Source organism: Miscanthus floridulus, chromosome 6 (genome assembly GCF_019320115.1).
Source record: "Miscanthus floridulus cultivar M001 chromosome 6, ASM1932011v1, whole genome shotgun sequence".
Classification (NCBI taxonomy): domain Eukaryota; kingdom Viridiplantae; phylum Streptophyta; class Magnoliopsida; order Poales; family Poaceae; genus Miscanthus; species Miscanthus floridulus.
Genome location: NC_089585.1, coordinates 126,049,906 through 126,068,415, shown reverse-complemented (window position 1 = coordinate 126,068,415; position 18,510 = coordinate 126,049,906). Strand labels below are relative to the sequence as shown.

The 18,510-nt window shown below is 44.3% G+C and overlaps 1 pseudogene; it reads right to left on the bottom strand.

Annotated features, from left to right (window-relative positions):
- Nucleotides 1–14,298: 14,298 nt before the first annotated feature.
- Nucleotides 14,299–16,037, bottom strand: LOC136461189 (uncharacterized; annotated as a pseudogene).
- Between the last annotated feature and the right edge of the window lie 2,473 nt (nt 16,038–18,510).

Here is an 18,510-nt window from a genome sequence, read left to right as displayed (position 1 = left end):
CAAATGCAATAAAACCCCTCTCACAACACAAGAAAAGCTCCTAGAGAAATAAATCCACTCTTCTAGGGCCTCAGGGGCTACACCCAGCGGGTGTGCTCACGCGCACCCACCGAAGCCTCGAGTACAAAACACCATACCGCCAGGAGCTGCTGCGAGCCTAGTCTCGCCAAAACCTCAAGGAGAGCGCTTGCACTCTCCCTAAGGCTCGGGGGCTACTGTCGGGTACCACGAGAAGGGGTCCCCTAAGCGACTATCGAAAAAAATCACTTATACCCTATCAAAATCAAAGCCAAGAAACAACTATTGGCTAAACCCCAGCCATGTCCGAGGCCACCTACTCTCCGCCTCGCTAGAGGCCTCGCACGAGAGGCCTTGAACGGCCTACCAATTTTCCGTCTCGCTCGAGGCCTCATGCGAAAGGCCTCGACCGAGGAACCGATTCTCCGTCTCGCCCGAGGCCCGCGCGTATAGCCTCGGACGAGACGTCGAATCTCTGCCTCACTCAAGGCTGGCTTGGCAAAACAACCCCGTCGCCTCTGCCTCGACCAACTTCTTGGACAAGACGTCACATCCGACCGACGCGCTCGACCGCTCCCGCGATATCAGCTAAACGATGGCTCGACACAGCATTGTGGCCGACTGGACGCTAGTCACATCGAAGCCATGCCATCCAGGATAGGACAGGGCGGGGGTTACCGACCACTATGCTCAGTGTAGTGCCCATGATCAGCACCCTTACTACGCTGTGCTACCTAACTCCTGCTCCAGAGACAACGTGGTGTGCGGAGTCAGGTCCAGGTTACTATAGCCTCAGAATTAGTGTACAAGACCTAACTGCTCCCTCCATGCCTCGGCAGTTTACTTAGGGTCTCAGCAACCTCGGGGTTCGTGCCCACCAAGCCCCCCACAATAGCTCAGCCTTGGCACCAACTGAGCCTCGGCTCTTTACACTATCAGCACACAGCAACCGGCATGTCGTTCGCCATGCCCTGCGTCAGGCTATCACTAGAGCTCCCACGTCGCACAGGATCAGGGCAGTGGCCGGCGCGTTGCTCCAGTGCATCAAGGATAGGACCGCTTCCGTCAACCATACCACCATAGTAACAGGCTACAGGGCTTAGACATGCCGTCTCTATTCGTAGGACGCCGCATAGCGAACGCATGTATCAACCCTGACCCCCTTCAACTATAAAAGGAAGGGACCGGTGCCATTTCTAGGAGAGAGGCATAGGCAGACAAACGAACTCACTCACGCGCAAGCAACGCTCTGTAACACGCATGTTTACCTGCTGCCTGAGATCAGCATCTCAAGCAACTCACACCACTCCACGTAGAGACCTGGAACTAACTTCCTCTCTCGCCCTGCTTGTAACCCCCTACTACGAGCATTTCAGTGCAAGGAATACAAGATCGATCTCTTAGACTGTACGTAGGCCACCCATTGCCTGAACCAGTATAAACCTTGTCTCTCTTTGCATCACCATCCAGGATTAGGGGCATGTAGTACATTTTTACTAGTTGGTTGAGGGCCCGCCGGTCCAAAACACCGACACCCCCAAAGATCATGATGCATTCCTCGAGGTTAGGGAAGTCGTCCCCATCCTTGCCTACCATACCTCCTTTCTTGGTTGTTGCCTCCTTGCCCTTTCCTTCCTTCGGCCCGCTGGCTTGTTGCAGGAAGCGCTTGAGGAGCTCGCAGTGCTTGCCCACGCGATCAGCTACGGCGACCAACGTGGAGTTGGCCGGTCGGCGCCGATCCTTCTTGTTCTTCTTGTCCCTCTACGTGGACGGGCCCTCGTTTTGGTCCTTGTGCTTGGCCTTGCCCTTGTCCTAGCCTCTGTTGAAGACCGCTCTGACCGCCTCCTTGCCAAAGGCGTGGTTCATGGTGACGTCGAGCAGGTCGTGGGTGGTTCAGGGCTTCAGGTAGCCAAGCTTGTGGATCAGGGACTCATAGGTCGTCCTGAAGAGGAATGCGTTGATGACGTCCACGTCAATGACATCAGGAAGGGAGTTGCACTGCTTCAAGAACCTATGGATGTAATCCCATAGGGACTCGTTGGGCTCCTACTAGCAGCTCTTGAGATCCTAGGAGTTCCTAGGGCAGACATACGTCCCCTGGAAGTTCTCAACGAAGACCCTCTTGAGGTCCGCCCAGATGCGGATGCTATCATGTGGGAGGAATTCAAGCCATGCTCGAACATGTGCCCCTACATAGATGGGGAGGTACTGAATGATGAAGTCATCATCATCCACTCCCCCGGCTCGGCAAGCGAGCTAGAAGTCTTCGAGCCATATACAGGGATTTGTCTCCTCGGTATATTTGGCGATGTTGGTCGGTGGTCGGAAGCGCTGTGGGAATGGCGCTCTCTAGATGTGCTAGCCAAAGGCCCATGTTCCTGGGCCATCTAGGCTAGGACTCCAGTTGATAGGTCGGTGACCACGCCTGGGGTGCGTCTCACCGATCCCCGCGGTGGTCCGACCGGAGCCCGTGTCGTCTGCTCTCACCGCCGCCTGATAGACGTCATCATCATGCTAGGCCCAATGCCAGTTGCTGATGATGCTACAAGCATCTTGGTTCAGCCCAAGGCGTTCGTGTAGAGGCAGTCGGTGTGGAGCAGGTCCTAGGTCAGGCTGTGCCACAGCTACGCCCTCCTGTGCCGCGCTCGGTGGCTGTAGTGGTGAGTGGATGGAGCGATTCATCTGGTGCGTCCCCACTCCCCTAGTGGGGAGAGAGGCCGTGAGTTGGTGTCATGATGTGGAGCTCTCCGCCTGTTGAACAGCGGCGGTTTCCACCAATGCCCAAAGGTTCTAGTGGATGTCCTCTTCCTAGGGGTTGTACAGCTTGGGAAGGCCGTGTAGAAGCATCACCGCCGCGGCGATGTTTTGGCCAGCCTGAGCAAACTATGGGGGATCGTTCACCCCATCCATGATGTTGCGCTAGACCTAGCGGGCACGACCCCGGGTGCCGCTCACCGGGTTACGCGTACGAGGCATGTCGTGGTGCATCGAGTGTGCTAGCGCAGGTGGTGGCTGGTTCTACGGCCTTTGTTGTAGCTCCTCACCGTGCACCTAGGCACATGCAAGGGCATTCGCGTGCGGGTCCGAAGGGGTGTGGGTCTGAAGAGACTCCACTACCACTAGCGGCTGTCCTAGGGCATCTGCCATAGCACACTCCTAGGACAGAGGGTGGCTAGGTGCCACGACGTCACCGATGCTAGAGCCGTCGCTCTCAACATCGTTGTCCAAGAGGTCATGAAAATAGGCGGGAGTGTAGCTCGCCATCCCCATGAATTTGGATGTGAGAGGGGGCGGCACCAGTATCCTTCAAAGCCCTCAGGCATACGCATCCATAGGGGACACGAGGCCATAAGGGAACTAGTTGCATGGCAGTTGTGATAGGGACAACAGGGTCCCTCTGGAGAATCAGCAAAAAACAGTAAATAGCGAGTAAATAACAAAGCGTACGTTACTCACAGTGGGGTTTGAGCAGAGCGTATGCTCAGAACGAAGCACAGGCGCCTCGCCATTGAAGTCATCGGGTGTCCTAGAGCCAATGGAGGATGCACCTCCTCTGACGGGCATTGAAACAAGTGCCTCCTCGCGGAGGTGCAGCACACCAAGCCGGTCGGTGACCAAGTCCAGGCTTCCAAAGAGGAAGCCCTAGGATGGCTCAAAGATGGGCAGAACCCACATCCCAATAGGTGGGAGTGCGGGAAACTCCAGTGAGCCGAAGCGAGTCGTATCGCTTGACACCACCATGGCGAAGGTGGCAGAAAAGTGGGCCATCCGATGACCAAAAGCGTGAATGTACGGCGTCTTCCCCACGGATGGCGCCAACTGTTGGTGCAGAAAGTGACCAACACATAAATATTTGTAGTTTTATCATATGTTGTGATCGGATGTGACCTAGCACTCAATGACATAGGGTTTATACTGGTTCAGGCAACGTGCCCTACATCTAGTTTGAGTCAGTCAGTGACTTTATTCCTGAGCCTAGGTGCTCGAAGTTTGCTGTGGGTTACAAATGGAAGGGAGAAAGATGGAGGGTGTAAGAGGTCCAGTCAGACTCTAGTTTGAAGGGCCTAGAGTGACGAGAGCTCAGCTGTGCGCTAAGTGTTCGAACTATTCATTGGGATCCTTGGTCGTTCGGATCGTGTGTGTTGTTTGAGTTGTTGTGAACCGATGTCTGTGTGAGTGAACTGATGCCCAGAGGCATGTGGGGGGAGCCTTATCGTGTTTGTCATGGTATGGGAGTTGATGGCGCCCACAATACTGTAGTGCAAATGTCGGCGCCCACAACACTGCTTGGGTTCTGACATGCCTCGAAGGTTGCAGGGCACCCTTCTAACATGTCCTGTCGGTACTGTCATGTAGGTGTACAAGGTACGGTCCTTGGTTTTGTAGTTTGACTTGAGCGCCCTACTTTATTTTGCTCCACCCGTTTCCTGGTTCTCACTGAGTGGGCATCCCTGGTCGGTTGGTCCTAGTCAGCTCCAACTATGCCAGTCAGAGAAGAGCTATAAGCAGAGGTTTAGTGTATCCCCGGTCGGAGATGCGGGTCAGAGTCGAAAGTGTTCTTGGCCAGGCCTTCCGATCGGAGAGGTAGGCCAGAGTCAGATGCGAGGCTTTTTGGTCGGAGAGGCGGGCTAGAGTGAGAAGCGAGGGCCATTCCTCCTTAGCCAGGCCTTTCGGTCAAAAATTGGATCGCCCTTTTGGCCTGTCGTTAGGTTTTTGTGTTGGCCTAGGAGTAGCGCGTCGTTCGCAACGTCGTCTGCTGGGCCAAGCTTTTGTTTGGGAAGCAGGTCTATGAGGGACCCCAGATTTATAAACCTAACAAGTTTACCTTGATCCCGCACACACTCGAGTATGCCTACTCGCTACTGACACCCACACCAGCCTCTCCGACTCTAGTGGTGATAGGCAATGGCGACCCCACCAACGACTCCTCCTTCGCCCACGACACGTGCGGAGGCTGTGTCCCGCATGAAGGAGAAGGCTCTCCCGGCGGATCCTCCAACTTCTGTTGAGGGCAGTGCCACCACACCCCCAATGCTCTGACATCTCCTCGGCCACAGGGTGGCGGTAGTCGACTGATGCCCCAGCATCTGTGCTAGTTCTTGGAACCCGGCGACGCTCGGCCTCCCAAACACGGAGGTCCTAAACATGGCGGTCAACGGTGGTGGCTTCTACTCCCCCAACAAGGGGGAGTCCTCTTCCAACTGAACATGGCGAGCAGTGGCAGCATAGTGGAGCACGATGGTAAGGAGACAACCAGCGGCGGTGGCCTCTGAGATGGCAGTGGCGGCGAGCAGTTAGGGGCTAAAACCCTAACTGCCGCCTGACCCCCCCCCTTTAAGGGCTGTGCGCATGACGATGGGCTGGCCCAAGGCCAGTGCTCTGCCCTCCCTCCTCTCCCCTGTGCATGCCGACTGGGCCAAGCTGGGCCCAAAATGAAAATGGCTTTTCTTTGGCCTAGCTTCTTATCTGTTTTATTTATTTTTTTAGCATTAATTCATCAATGACTATGTTAGTCTCTTATAGTTATGTGCTGTAAAATTAAGTACTCTTATGTTTAGTCACTCACTTTAACTATAATTGTACTTGTGATATTTTATCATTGTAAAATATCCATTTATGATATTATTCAAAGTATTTGTCTCGGTATGTATGGCAAATCCAATAAATAATGTCCTTGTTATTACAACCATGATCTTGCAAATTATTTATTTATTTATCTATTTTGTAATGGATCATTTTATTTGAGCCCTTTTACGCTTTTTAAATTTAAAGCACTATGCGCTTAAATAATGGATGCGACATTTTATGTGTATTTTTCTCACCAATTGTATAATGCGCATGTTCTCTATTTGTTTGTTGGCCATACACAAGGTAGCACCATTGTTGCTACTGTAGGATCTACACTAAGTAAACACTTAGTGACTATCCTCAACGTGCATACCCAACATCACAAATTATAACATTTGGTCTACATCTTTTCACAAAGATGACTATCATTAATTCGCATTCCTATTGGCCATACACAAGGTAACACCATAGTTGCTACTGTGGGATCTACACTAAGTCCACAACTTAGTAACTATCCTCAACATGCGTACCCAATTCGTTTACGAATTGACTAAGGTCTACATCATTCTTGATGACTACCTTAAGACGTGTTTATACAACTTGCATGATTACTTGGCATCTACTGTTAATACAGACTATACCCAATTTGAGGCTACACTTTTATGGTGACTACCTCCATTATTTTATTATGCACATGAGATCTTGACACCATTAATAATACAAGATTTATCTTGTCTCTATTTTGCATCCCATAATTACAACACACCACAATATTTTAATAACATAAAATGGTTTGATGGTTTGCCTCGTGTAGGATCAATGACCGTCAAAGAGTTTGATTTGCTTGCTCTAGACGACCATAATTATCCCACATGGGCTGTGGACGTAAAGGTTAGTCTTGCGTCTTGTGAACTTTATTGAGCTGTGTTACCACCCGAAGAGGGTGTTGCACCTCTTGATGATCAACATGTATACACGGCCCTATATCTCATTAGGAGCCATATTCATCCTGACCTTAAGGCTGAAGATTTGTTGGAAGAAAATCCATGAAATCTATGGAACTCTCTTAAGCAACGCTATGAACAACAAAAGACACTTATCCTGCCTACGGCCAACTACGAGTGGACGCAACTTCGCTTACAGGATTTCAAAACTATGAGTGATTACAACCATGTTGTTCATAGGATTTTCTCAAAGTTGCAATTCTATGAGAAAGAACCTACAGATGTGGATAAAATAGAGAAGACTCTGTCTACTATGCTTCTCTCTGAAAGGATTCTTCAACAACAATACCGTGAAAGGCATTTTTAGGTTTATTCTGAGCTTATACAAACTTTACTTGAGGCCGAAAAATATTCTGAACTTATGGTTTGGAATAATCAGCAGCGCCCCGTAGGGTTTGCTCCATTGCCTGAAGTACTTGCCTACACTCAGAATAAACCCAATTTTAATGGTGGACTTTCTAAGACCCATCCTTAGGGAAATTCCAAGAAAGGTAAAAACAACACAGACGCAATAAGAAATCCCAAACTCATGTTTCCAACAATGGCAAGAACATTTCCAAACACATGAATGACAAACCTATGTGTCAGAAGTGTGGTTGTTATAATGATACTACAAAGAAATGGCGTACCCTAAGTCATCTTGTTGATCTCTACTTAAAGTCTGTGGGTCGTGGACGTGCTGCACCAGGACAGAAGTATGGAGCCCACTTCAACATTCGATCTGACACCACCAGGAATGAGGTTGGTTGTTCACAACAAGTTTCAATGGAACCAAGCAACAACAACATATGAGGAGGCGAGGATCGTGCTAATACGGGGAATATGATCATGGAATATGCATCCAACGGCATATTTGGAGACTTTGAATAGGCTCCCAATCCCTTAGATTCTCATGTCTTTATGTCCTAGTGATTATAATAGTTAAAATAATTTATGTCCTGTGTTGTAAATATTTAATAATGTCCTCACTATTTAGTTTGAATACCCAATAAATGTATTGTACACATTTGATGTATTGTACACATTTGATATTCAATAAATAAAGTATGTATTCTATATATCATCAAAGAGTTTTATATCAAATTCTTTATTTATATATAGTTTCTACGGGGGTCAATCTGATGGAGGAGAAATTATGCCTAGTGGACAGTAGTACCACTAATTCTATACTTAGAGAAACAAAGTATTTCCAAACTCTTACAAAAAGACAAGGAAATGTTTTGACAATCGCCGGGCGCGATGCTACAATAGTTGGCTTTGGTCGTGCCACTATTGTACTCCCCATGGGTATCCAAATTACAATTGAGGATGCATTATTGTATCCCGATTCAAATCGTACCTTGTTAAGTTATAGAGATATCCGTCAAAATGGTTTTCATATAGAAACCCATGATGACAATAATGAGGAAATTCTCCTTGTTACTAAAAATAGCGGATATGGCAAACGAATTGTTGAGAAAATTCCCTCTTTTCCATTTGGATTGTACTACACATACATCAAACCCGTACCACATGTTGCGTACAAGGTAATTTTTTAGAATGTTGATGCATTCAAAACTTGACATGAACGCCTTGGCCATCCTAGTATAGGGATGATGCGAAAAATTATCAGCAATTCTAATGGGCATGAGTTAAATACTGCTAAATTCCCTAAATCTTTAGATTTTATGTGCACTTCATGCGCTATAGGGAAATTGATCGTAAGGCCATCGCCCGTAAAGATCCAAAATGAGCCACTAAAATTTCTTGAATGCATTCAAGGAGATATTTGTGGCCCCATACAACCACCGTCTAGACCGTTTAGGTACTTCATGGTTCTAATAGATGCATCTACTAGATGGTCTCATGTGTGTGTTTTGTCCACACGTAACCATGCATTTGTAAAAATTATTGCTCAAGTTATTAGACTTAGAGCACATAATCCTGAACATCAAATTCAATCAATTCGAATGGACAATGTTGCTAAATTTTCCTCAAAGGCTTTCAACGATTATTGTATGGCTTTGGGAGTTCAAGTTCAACACTCTGTCCTATATGTCCATATACAAAATGGTTTAGCAGAATCTCTTATTAAGAGAATTAAACTAATTGCAAGACCGTTATTACAAAATTGCAACCTACCAACTTCATGTTGGGGTCATGCAATCTTACACGCTGCTGACGTAATTCAATTGCGACCAACTGCATATCACGTAGTCTCCCTATTGCAATTAGTATATGAGAATATGCCAAATATTTCTCATCTGCGAAAATTCGGTTGCGTTGTATACGTACCGATCTCACTGCCTAAGCGTACCTCTATGGGCCCACATAGGAAACTTGGTATCTATGTGGGATATCAATCTCCATCAATTATCAAATACCTCGAGCCTCTTATAGGGGGACTTATTCATGGCCCGATACGCTGACTGAATATTTAATGAGGACCATTTCCTGGCATTAGAGGGAGACTTTAAGTACCAAAATGAATGCCAGAAAATCATCTGGAATGCCCAAGGCATTCCCCCCTCAAATCCACATACTCTAGAGACTAAACAACAAGTTTAAAAAATCATAAACTTGCAACATATTGCAAATAACCTGCCAGAAGTATTTACTGATTATAAGGGTGTCACTAAATCCTCTTATCCTGCTTGCAATGCGCCTAAAAGAGTGGAGGTACCAATAAAAACCGTTCAACTCCCACTTCCAAAGAAGAGAGGGAGAAGTACGGCCGCTCCTAAGGATAATGCTCTGAGTAAGCGTCCGAGGATATCGAGGGCTAAATCCTCTAAATCAGTAAATCCAATCCAACCTCAAGTTGGTAGACACCCAATAGTGGATAAAAATTCAACATTAGGACCAAATCCACAACCCGGATCAACGGTGCATCCAAATTCTGATCCGAGGATGTTGGAAAACCCTGACTCCATTGTTTTGGAAAATGTTGAGTCAAATAATGGGGTGAAAGAAATTTCCATCAATTACATAGATTCTGGAGAATCATACAATTGTAAGAATACTATTGTCGATATGTACTTCTCTGCAGCAATTGCTGAAATCTTTCTCAATGATCTAGATCCCAAGACCATGGTAGAGTGCAAAAAGCGTTCGGACTGAGCTCAATGGAAAGAAGCAATCCAAGCTGAGATAGCCTCGCTCACTAGAAGAGGGGTATTCACATCTGCAATACCTACACCTTCCAAAGTCTTTCCTGTAGGCTTTAAATGGGTTTTCGTCTGGGAAATGGAATGAGAACAATGAGGTGGTGAGATTTAAAGCGAGGCTACTAGCACAAGGGTTCACGTAGAGACCCAGCATTGATTACAATGAAACATATTCTCCAGTAATAAGTGGAATTACTTTCTGATACTTAATATAATTGGCAGTTCAAAATCATCTATCTATGTAGTTGATGGATGTAGTGACAGCATATCTATATGGGTCACTTGATTCAGACATATACATGAAGGTTCCCGATGTAATCCAAATTCCAAATCCAAACCTAAATCGCAACATGTATTGTGTAAAACTACAAAAGTCATTATATGGCTTGAAGCAGTCGGGACGAATGTGATACAACTGACTGAGTGAATTCCTTCTAAAGAAAGGATACACTAACAATGATTATTGCCCATGTGTTTTCATTAAGAAATCTCGAACGGGATTTTGTATTATATCCGTGTATGTTGATGATTTAAATATCATTGGCAGCCCAAAGAATATAGAAGAAGCACGCAAACATCTTAAGACGTAATTCAAGATGAAGGATTTGGGTAAGACCAAGTATTGCCTAGGCTTACAACTTGAGCACCGTCCTTCAGGGATTTTAGTACATCAATCAGCCTATATCCAGAAAATATTGGAGAAATTCAATATGGATAAATCATACCCTAATAAAACTCCGATGGTTGTTCGTTCCTTAGAAATAGGGAAAGATCCATTTAGACCGCGAGATATTGGGGAAAAGATGTTGGGACTAGAGACCCCATATCTTAGTGTCATTGGCGCACTTATGTATCTTGCAAATTGCACCAGGCCTGATATCGCATTTGCAGTGAACTTACTGACTAGGCATAGTGGGGACCCAACTCGTCGTCATTAGACGGGAGCGAAGTGTATCCTCAGATACCTTAATGGCACCAAGAATCTTGGTTTATTCTTTAAGAAAAATCATGATCCTAGTATGATTGGTTATACTGATGCAGGTTACTTATCTGATCCTCATAATAGAAAATCCCAAACATGATTTGTATTCCTACACGGAAGTATAGCTATTTCATGGAAGTCTTCTAAGCAGACTCTAACAATGACTTCTACTAATCATTCTAAAATTATTGCTCTATATGAGGCATCACGAGAATGTGTATGGCTTCGCAGAATGATTAACCACATACAACAGTCATGTGGTATTGGTTCAATTGAATCACCTACAATTATCTATGAAGATAATTCCTCTTGTGTTACAAAGATGCAAACAGGTTACATAAAGAGCAATATCACTAAGCATATTGTTCCTAAACTGTTTTATCCCCATGAATTACAAGAAAGCGAGGAAATAAACATCTTGTAAATCAAGTCATGTGATAATCTCGCTGACCTATTTACTAAGTCCTTACCAACTTCTATGTTTCAAAAATTGGTACATAAAATTGGTATGCGACGACTTTGAGATTTGCCAGAATCAGGGGGAGACATCTCCTAAATATTGACCTATATAAGCATCATATTATACACTTTTCTTTTATAAGTTTTACTTACAAGATTTCTTGTTAAAGTTTTTAATGAGGTAATATTAACATAAGCATGTGTCATATTTTCTATTTTCCCCACCGGAGTTTTTGTGGGAAATATCAAAGACACATATTGCTCTCACAACTCATCCATGGTTTTTCCCTGAAAAGGTTTTTCATGTGAGTTATCCAAGAGACATATTTTCTCCTAATTTTCCCACTGGGTTTTTACAGGAGTTTTAGCGACATATCACTTTATATTGCTCCTCATATTTTTCCTAAAATGGTTTTTGGGGAAGTAATCTATATATTGTATCTCCAATATTTTCCCCACTGGCGTTTTTAATGGGATACCAATGACATAATAATTTATTTAAATCACACTCATATATGATATGTTCTCCTTATTTTCCTATAAGGTTTAAAGGAGTTTTTATAGCATATCTATACATACATATTTCTCAAATTTTTCCCACAGGATTTTTTGAGAAATCCAAGCATACAGGTGCATTGATCTCAAAGAAGATTCGATCAAGGTGGAGTGTTGTAAAATGACGCCAGTACACCAACAGACGTCCTTCTATAGATGATCTCATCCGTCCGTACGGATCCATACGGCGTCCGTACAAGAAGTTAGGATTAGAGATTAGATTAGTAGTTAACTGTGTCACCGAAGGGGCATGTCTCTTGGTGACAAGATGTAACTTCTCCCATCGATTGTGTCCTTTTGACACACCCCTTCACATGTATATATTCTATGAGATCAAAGAAACACATGAGTTGTTCCCAAATCTTTATTCATTTCATTCACTTTGCAATAAAGATGATAAGCTATTCTAGCTTTATAGTAAGGGAACTTAGTGCCGTCAAAGTACGAAGGCCTAGAGGTATCCATCCCAACCACTCTAAATAGCGTCGGCTCAATGGCGGTTAAGCCAAAGGTCCAAATTGAGCCAACCGACTCTGATACCATTTGAAGACCGTGACGCCTAAGAGGGGGGTGAATTAGGCAACTTAAAATTCCACTTCTAAACTATGGCCTCTTTTTCAAACCTTAGCAAAACCTAAGCAAAAGATAACTATCTAAATATGCAACTACGGTTTTGCTAGTGTGTTGCTATCTCTACCGCAAAAGGAGTAACGTAAACGATGTAAATATGGAAGCTAAAGAGCAAAGTAGAGATATGCAAACTCATGTCGACGACTCTGGTATTTTTACCGAGGTATCGAGAAGCGCACAAGCTTTCCCCTAGTCCTCGTTGGAGCCTCTTGCAAGGAATCCCTCGCAAGGGTCAAGCTCCCGGTCGGGTAACTCTGTGGATAGCGTCGGACCTTCCCGACGTGCAAGTGGGTCTCCGACGTGCCTTCTGGCAAGCCTCTCCTAGACCGCTCCCCGCCGTCTTCACTATCAAGTTTCCGGCCGAAACGCCACGGGCCTTGTTCCCTTCGGTACACGGTGACGGCCACACCACAAACGCGGTTGGTGTGATCTCACAAGACTACAAGCCCATCCGATGTACAACAATAGTACGCGTAAACACCGGGTAGCAAGAGATATGCAAACCTCACTAAATACTAGGCCTAAACCTAGAGCAAGCGCAAAGACGATAGTCTAATAAATTTAAGCACTTCGCAAAGCACCTACGCTAATCACCTAATGAATCACTAAGCACTATCCAAGTGGCCAGTTGGGAGTCTATTTATAAGCCCCACGGAGAAAGTAGCCGTTGGGGACGAAATCCCGCTTTTCTGCTACTGACCGGACGTGTCCGGTCGTCCCGACCGTTAGAGCCACGATCAACTGATCGGACGCTGCCAGCGTTCGGTCACATGCCATCGGACGCGTCCGGTCGTAATTTCGCCGCTCTAGAACCTTTCTGTACTCGATCGGACACTGCAGTCCTGCGTTCGGTCGATTTGCCGTCAGCATCCCATCAGTACTGTATGTGTTGCCAGTGATGATAAACAGTACCATCGGTGCGTTCGGTCGATTTCAGTACTCAACGTCCGGTCGCTGCTGCTGACGTCTGTTGTTGTCGAGCCTCTTGATAGGAGCGTCCGATCACTTTCCACCAGCGTCCGATCTAGCATCCGGTCACCTCTGTGAGCTCTTTCTTCGTGAGCTTACATCCGGCTTGGTTTCTATCTTCGTGCTTGGACTTTCCTTGATATCTTGAGTCTTCTCTTGTGCTTCTAAGGTCTTGCTTATGATGTTGATCATCGGATCATCACACCGTCTTTGTCCAAGTCACGTCTTGCACCCTATTGGACTACAAAACAATCATTTACAAATTCATTAGTCTAATTTAGTTGTGTTGGTCATCAAACATCAAAATCCAAAGTAAATGGACCTAGGGTCCATTTTTCTTACCCCCACAATTCCAAATATATCTATGAAAGCTAAAACGACTAAAAAACGGAGGGAGTACATGATAAGAAAGATCAATATTGTGCGACACGTGTAGAAGCAGTATTAGGAATCTTACATAAACTGACCAGATGCAAGACCAGAACTATCGATGGACAAATGACAGCTTTCACATAATCTGAGATCAACTTATCACTTATCAGTTGACCCAAAATTCCAAAATCAGTTCTGCTTCCAATATCATCTACCATGAAAACTTGAATTAGGCGGTTGTTGCACAATGCACAGGACTTTCCATCAGAAGATATGACAAAGAACATTCATGAAGCTGTGTGAAATCTTCACTCTTTTTTACTGCAAAAGATTCAGAAAGAGAAAAAATGGTAAAAGGATAAAAGGCCACAAGAGCATACAACACAGTAAATGTGCGAGCAAGGCAGAAGACTTCACAATCACAAGACAAGGTTGAAATAGATGAAATGTAGACACGATGAAAGAAAGTTTGGATTGTGGAAATAGCTGAACACTAACTACCGAATCAAGTGAAGAAAACATAGCAGCAATATTTAATGCAGGCTGAATATAAGAAACATATCACATATAGCTATAAATGAGAACCCAGCAGGAATGCAGGATAGCAGGGTTTTTCCCCCAAAAGGGTCCGGCAACAGCACTTCCCTGGCAAGCATTCAATGAGAGGCAGGGACACTGTTATCAGAAAAAAAAAATGAGGCAAGGACACTAAATCTTCCTTAAAGAACTAGCAGTGTAAAGCTACAGTGCTGATATAATTTTTACAACACAGTTACCACAAAAGGTCACTAGGACAGCAGCAAACAATACTACCGAATGTACAATGGATCTTAAATATCACAGTTATTCAACACGCCTGTCCCTTGCTGGTTCAATTTTATTTTCGGTTATAATCCGAATGGATAACAGAACTCACATCTGATTCCCCACTTCTTTTAGAGGAGGGGAGCAGATGTTTTGACCAGTCCTCCAAGCTTTTGCGGTGAAGAGTGTTCATGCTAATAGAAGGTCGTTTCTCACGGATCATTTGCTCAGCAGCTTTCTAATCTTCAGCCAATCCTAATGCGACAAGAAGTGCACACATCACACACACTTCTGCCATGACCTGTTAGAGATATAACACGTCATTAAATAATGAAATCCAAGCGATCAATATTATTGGGCATATAAGTTCAATTGGATGGCATATTAGATGAGGAAGTGGTAAGAAGAAGCCATAACAAAGAGGTTTTATTTTGGAAACTAGTAACAGTGAGGTTTAAGCTAAGAGCCAAACCTAAAAGTCCAGCCAGTGCACATATCCAGAGCTTAATTTTCTCTCAATGTTTGAGCTTAAATTTGGCCAAAAAATCTTTTTAAAGTCTGATACTACTGCAAGACTCTACACAACATATGGGATGAACCTTATACTGTCTGAATGTAATGCAGATGCTGTTCAGGTTATGCATGGCAGTTTTACTTCTTGTAGCAGATAAGAACAACTAAATAAGACATGGCAAATAACCACATGAAATAAGATGACACGAGAAATGAAAAAAAAAACATATCAGCATACTGTTGTTTCCTGACTCCAGATGTTACACAATATATGGTTCACCAATACAATGGAACTCCATTGTGGTCTTGTGGATCATCATGGTCTGAGTTAAACATGGTCTCAACAGTTATATAAGTATGGCTAGTCTACAGAAATGCATTTAGGAACATAAATATATGTATTTGCAAGAAAAACACATGGGAAAATACAACACAGTTCCTTATCCAAACATAGGCAGAAGAGCATAATAACCATAGGCACAGTGGACATACACAGGCTTGTTCTGTGACCGCTTTCTGAGAGCCCATCGCACGGCAGACTCAATTTGTGATGGCTGAGGAGCCCTCGTATCCCAGGTAGCAACGCACAGATATGCATTGTTAGATATAGTCGAGCTTTTTGGCAGCTCACACGTGCAATCTATGATTGCAGGGTCACCTGGTGGCAGGTGTTCAACCGAAGAAGGCCATCCTCCAACAAACACTCCATCTGCAACCATCAGTGTATAAGGGTTCATTTTTCACAAATCTTCGTAGCAGCACAAATAGGTGAATGAAAAGAAGAAATGGTGAGAACATGATCCATGACCACAATGGAAAACTTCCATCGGATGCCTTGCCAAGGAGTAAAGGAAGATCAATCGATGGGTGGGAAGCTATCGAGACTAGTATTGCAATCACGGATGCACATATGAGAGGAAATAAGATAAGGGTCACTCCTAGTCCTTGGAAAAAACACGCCACAGAAAGCAGGACAGCAGCCTTCAGTCCAATCAACCTGGATATTCCCCAACCCATCTCTGCAGGTAATTAGACATTGACTGAGTTCAATAATCGAGGAGGAACAAGCACAAAAAAATAACTAGTATTTAAAGCAACCTTAGAGTAATTTCACAATAAGAAACCATAGCTTGTTTAACAAACACAATATTCAGTGACATAATCTTATTCAATACAGAAAGATTGAAGAATTATTGCCACTAGTGAACAGAGGCTTGTTCATACTGCTTCCTTTCTATCCCAGCCAGGATGGCTCCAGATAGCTAATTTGGTTCTCACCCCTGCCAACTTTTTAACTTTGCACTTTAAAAGTCCATTCAACTGTACACAAATACAGAAAGCACTGCATTTGGAGAGGGTCTGACATTAAATGACAAAAAACACCAAATGCTGCCTGGCATATGGTCTAAAAGCCTAAGGATGAGGGCGGACTTGGAGCCATTAACTTGAAAACGCAGAATAAGGCCCACCTTGTGAAACATCTCCACAAATTCTTCAATAAGGAACACATACCTTGGGTCAAAGAAAAGGTTCCTTTTGATGGCAAGATATTCTCAGGCTGTTGGATTCATATAAGGGGCTTGCTTCAGTTAACATTCAGATTGGTCGGTTTTGCTATTTTTGGGAGGATCTTTGGCTAGGAGCTATCTTTAACCTGAGTTGTTCTCCTTTGCAAAGAACAAGAAAATAACTTTCCATAAGGCTGTTCTGACCTCCCCTCTACACAATATCTTTCACCTGCCCTTGTCAGAACAGGCTTATGCACAATTGCAATTTTTGACACAGGAATTGGATGCTCTATTTTTAACAGTAGGTCCTGATATTTGGACTTATATTTTGGGCTCTCTATTTTATAAGCCAGCAAAAGCTTATTGTCAACTCATAGGGCATTCTGATGCTCACCCAGTTTTCAAGTGGATTTGGAAGACTTACTGTTAACATAAACATAAAGTATTCTATTGGCGCCTCCTCAATGATAAAATGAGTACAAGAGGTTTACTAAAAGGGATAAATATGGATTTGCTGTCATTTGATTCTGTTCTATGCGCCCTCAGTCATGAAGAATCTTTGGAACACCTATTTCCGTGATATTCTTTTGCCATGGCCTGCTGGTGTAGTCTAAGTTTGTTTCTGGTTAATCAAGAGGGCCCTTTTCAAAACCTTCAAAATTCAGTTTGGCGTTCCATTCTATGAAGAAGTGATTATTCCTATGTGCTGGAGTTTATGGATTCCAAGAAATGGCCTCATCTTTCAAGGTGTTCAGCCAACAGTTACTGATTGCAGAGAAATCTTCAAAAGATAATTTGCGTTGGTTATGCATGTTGCAAAGAAGAAATACTTTCCTTTAATACAAGAATGGCAACACGACTTTGTTAATTCTGCTCATTTTATCTGTTTCTTTGTTTTTATCTCTTCTAATATATATTATCCAGTAGGGGAGACGCCCTCCTGTTTCCCCCAAAAAGGCGTTCAATAATATGCCCTGCTGCAGTTGCATTTTGTTTCCAAGTCAGAGTCCTTAGCAGTTCAGCGAATTAAAATTCAAGGCATCCCGCGTTTACTAATTCACAACCATCCTCATTCACAATCAACCTCCATAATTTACCTAGTTGTCATCTTTAGTTAGCACAATCACATGGCTCTGAAAATTTCATCATTTGAAAAATGCACAAGACACGATCAACTTAAAAAACACATGGATGCTCTTTGCATTCCCAGAAAGTAGCACTTCACAGTAATACACGATTATTTCACCCAGATCGCCTTCGATCACAAAGCTCTGAAAACTAGCACAAAATCAATTCAAGATCAAAAGGAGAGAAGCAAAACCTTATCTCAGCTTTCCCCTCGTGTTTGCAAATCCAGGAGATTCACGCGCGCTTCACAGCTCCAGGAAGGCTTCAGAAGAGATTCTCCCGCCGCTACCCGCTAGTCGGCCTCGCCCGCCTCGTCGCGTCCTAGCGCTGCCCCCTCCCCTAACGGCACGCAGAGCGCTGCCCGGGTCGCGCTAGCCTAGGGTTTCGGAGCTCACCTATGGCGTCACGTACTCACGTGGCGGTGGGGATTGTCTCAGGCTCTCTGAAACCGTTGAAGAGAGGATGGAGACCGGAGACGAGTCCCGACGTGGTGACGTGGCTGTGTGATCGCGTCGCCTGCGCTGTGCGATGACGAATTCGGTCCGATGGGGAGTCTCGTACTCCGTATATGGGCTTGCAGCAAATCTAAGCCCACATGCCATATTTCCGCTAGTCTTCTTGTAGCCCGGGCCCTCTCTTTTTTCTTGGACCAGAGAGCGATAGTATTGGATTATTTCCTCAATCCCAATCCCAAAAATATAATTCTAAAATAATAGTACTAAGTTAAAAAATAAGTTTAATTGAATTTATATTAAAATATATTAATAATTTTCATACTAAATAACACTAGATATATATTTTCATAATATAGACATTTGTAGTCATAAAAGTTATACTTAGATCAGACTTAGAAT